This window comes from Gorilla gorilla, chromosome Y, assembly GCF_029281585.2.
Source record: "Gorilla gorilla gorilla isolate KB3781 chromosome Y, NHGRI_mGorGor1-v2.1_pri, whole genome shotgun sequence".
Taxonomy (NCBI): domain Eukaryota; kingdom Metazoa; phylum Chordata; class Mammalia; order Primates; family Hominidae; genus Gorilla; species Gorilla gorilla.
This window is the reverse complement of record NC_073248.2, coordinates 34930357-34933930: the sequence shown is the minus strand read 5'-3', so window position 1 is coordinate 34933930 and position 3574 is coordinate 34930357. Positions and strand designations below refer to the sequence as shown.

The 3574-nt window shown below is 49.6% G+C and overlaps 1 pseudogene; it reads left to right on the top strand.

Annotated features, from left to right (window-relative positions):
* The first annotated feature begins 251 nt into the window (after positions 1-251).
* Positions 252-2043, top strand: LOC129530281 (testis-specific Y-encoded protein 3-like; annotated as a pseudogene).
* Positions 2044-3574: the final 1531 nt, after the last annotated feature.

Here is a 3574-nt window from a genome sequence, read left to right as displayed (position 1 = left end):
ACGCAGCCCGCGTGTGCCCGGATGCCGAGCTACCCAGCCCAAGTTCCAAGCGCTTCTCGGAGGAGGCTTACTTTTGGGATGGCGCGGGGAGCCGCTGGGGTTGGAGGCCAGCCTGTGGCTGTGCAGCCCAGGGAGACGCCCACCGACTTCGCATTGATTGGCCACAAGGGGAGGAAGGCGGTCGCGGCGCGGCTCCCTGAGCCCTTTGTGTGCAGTCCGTTAGGGAGCCCCTGGAAGCTGGGCGGGTGCGCCCTGAGGCCCCGCTGACCCACAGGCTCCAGTAAAGGCGGCAGCAGGGTCCTTGTGACATGGGTCGGGCGGCACAGGCCTTGGTCTGTGGGAGAGCGGAGGAGGGCACCATCTTCAGGATGTGGGCTCTACAGGAGGGGGCGGCCGGGGTGGAGAGTGAGCAGGCTGCTCTGGGGGAGGAGGCGGTGCTGGTGGCAGATGACATAATGGCGGAGGTGGAGGTGGTGGCCCACGAGGAGGCCCTCGCGGAGGGGCAGGAGGAGGCCCAGAAGCCACAGCCTAGCCCTGGGCCCATAACCCCAGAGTCTGCCCTGGAGGCGCGGCTGGCCGTTCAGGTGGAGCTGGAGCCAGTTAATGCCCAAGCCAGGAAGGCCTTTTCTCGGCAGAGGGAAAAGATGGAGCGGAGGCGCAAGCCCCACCTAGACCGCAGAGGCGCGGTCATCCAGAGCGTGCCTGGCTTCTGGGCCAATGTTGTATCCTTCTCAGTGTTTCTTCGGCCTTTCTAGTGGAGAGGTGCCCTCGGGGAAGTGTAAGTAACTGATGGGCAGCTAGTCCTCGATGTGACTCTTTGGAGAACAAAGGTGAGTTGCCACAGACAAATGAGGCTGTAGAAAGCCGGAGCAGGCGTGGGTACTGTTTTCCTGCATGCGTCAGAGAAACCCTTCGTGATGCCTAGCAGCAGACCTTTGGGGCATCATTTGAAGAGCAGAAGCGAGTTCAGACCAGAATACGTTTTTCTGTGAATGAAGGTATTGTTAAGGGAGTGTGATTACTCCCCCTTGCTAGTCGGATCTGGGACTGGGCGTCTTCGGCTATAAGCTGATTCTGCCACTCCGCAGACACCAGCAACTCTCTGCAAATCGCACCTCCCCATGTCAGTGCAGTCAGCCTCAGAATTATACAATCTCTGCGAACCCAAAAGACCTTAATTTAGGGGGAAGGGGAGGCGAAAGGAGGTCATACATGGAAGCAGTTCTGAGAAATCCCCTACCCCAGACTCTGGGTGCTCTTAGGCCTTCTTCCCTGTTGCTCCTAGCTTCTCCTCCCATCACATGTAAAGTCTCTTTGACCTAAATCAGATTGCAAACCACCCCCAGATGTCAGCCCTGATCACTGACCAAGATGAAGACATGCTGAGCTACATGATCAACTTGGAGGTGAGGCCAGGAAGACTGAGGCTAGAGGGTTTAGTAGGGGAGGGTAAGGGAAATAATTCATTCCTGTAAGCAACAGTGGGCACCTCACCCGAAAAGGTATTTAAGCTTTTTCCACCTTGTCCTGACAGATGAAAGAAGTGAAGCATCCCATTCATCTCTGCAAGATCATGTTGTTCTTTTGGAGTAACCCCTACTTCAGAATAAACTGATTACCAAGGAATATCTCGTGAACATCACAGGTGAGAGGTGGCACCCCAGATGGGTAGTGGAAGGAAGATGGTGTGTGGGTCATTGCCAACATGATCCAGGCCCCTTCCCACAAAACCCTCTCTGTGTAAAATACAGGACTTCTTATTCCACTCCAATTCAGCAGTATCAGGATTATGATGTTGAGCCCTATCTCTGGGGACACCACAACAGCAGCCTTAACTTCTTCAGCTGGTTTGCTGACCACAACTTCACAGGATCTAACAGGATTGCTGAGGCGAGTCCTCACTGGGAAACATTAGGAATGACACTGGTGTGTTCCCAGCTGCTTGGGTCACCAGTCTGAGCCCTGATGAGGCCTTTCCCAATTGATTCCCCTGATAGAGCTTATGTACGGACCTGTGGCACAAACCCCTGCAATACTACATGAAGATGAAGCCACCTGAAGAGGGAACAGAGATTTCAGATGAGCTGTTAAGTTGGAACTGGAGCTATTTGGTGCCCAGGGTAAGGGGGTTGACACACCTGCCTGTTCAGGGAGCCTGGATGCTCATTTCAGAAATGTAGAAATTGAGGCTCCTTTCATACATGTAGAAATTCCTTGAGAGAAAGACAGAGAGTGACAGAATCCAGGACATTAAGGGCATTGGGCTGAAAAAGGCACATTAGATACCACACTACAAAGCAGGTTATAGCTGTGGAGTCTTAATCCCAGGGAAGCATAGTCTATGTCCAGACTCACTGAGAAGTAAAGTTGGATCATTCACTTCAATTTGTGGCACTTGATTCCATGGCCATCAACCCCACCAGCAGCCATCCTACCAACTCCTTAAGATGGGGCTCCCTGAATGTGCCTCCTTGTCGTCCTTGCCACAAACCACAAAAGACTGTTTAGGTCATTGCATTTTCTTAAGCTATTGCCCCATCAGATTTCTGTGTGCTTTTAGTATACAATGAATCATGTTAGCTGACTCCCGTCACAGTGAATACTGGGAATGGGGAAAATATTGCAGGGAACAGTTTGTAGCACATGGTAGGAGGAAGTTTAAGAGATCACGAATGGGGAAGGGGTAGTGTTTTCTCAGCAGTCCCTAAAATTAAAACATTTTGAAGTATGGCTCAGAGGAAATACATTTTGACATGAGTGTGTGTTTCTCTAGGGGACTCCCAGATGTTGAGTGGAATATGATGGAGCATCACACTTTACCTAATACAGCAGAACTCCTACATAGTTACTATAGTATGCAGGATGTCAGTACTCAACATGGTCTTATGCCCAAGAACTAAAGGAAAAACAGATCCAGTCACAGAAAATCAGACAGGTTTAAACTACCAACCATGTGTCTGTATTTGCGTATATTTATTTCTCTGTATGGGTTTGTCTCTATTCTCTGACTCCACCTATGTCACTCTCTGTCTGATATGTTTCCACACTGCCTATGGTAATTTGTACACGCCTATCTCTACGACCATACTAGACTTTGTATCTCTGTCTTTGAACATCTATCACTCTCTCTCCCTTCCTTTATTGCTTTCCTTCCTTCACACCCTTCCTTTCTTCTTTCCCTTCCTTCCCCACCACCGTCTCTCCATCTGTATCATCTGTCTTCCTATTCTCCATCTGAATTTAGTTTGTAATTCTCAATCTGTTGGCAGTGGCATCAGATTATCATTTTCATGTCTGGATGAAATTCCTCTTATAAAGAATATCCGCTGAAGGAGATGAGTTCGTTTTGTGAGCCATAATGGACCGTTTATTTTAGGCTGATCTAGCAATGACAGAGTTAAAAAAAAAAAAGAAAAAACAAAAAACTGGACATTACAGCAAAGGCAAAGGTCACATGGATCCCACTCTTCCCACTCATTGTATCCAAAAGGTGGAAATGTGAAAAAGTGGGTTATACCTGTGGTCTCCAAAGCAGAAGGAGAAATTTCAAGGGATTCTGTTGGATCATTTTCCA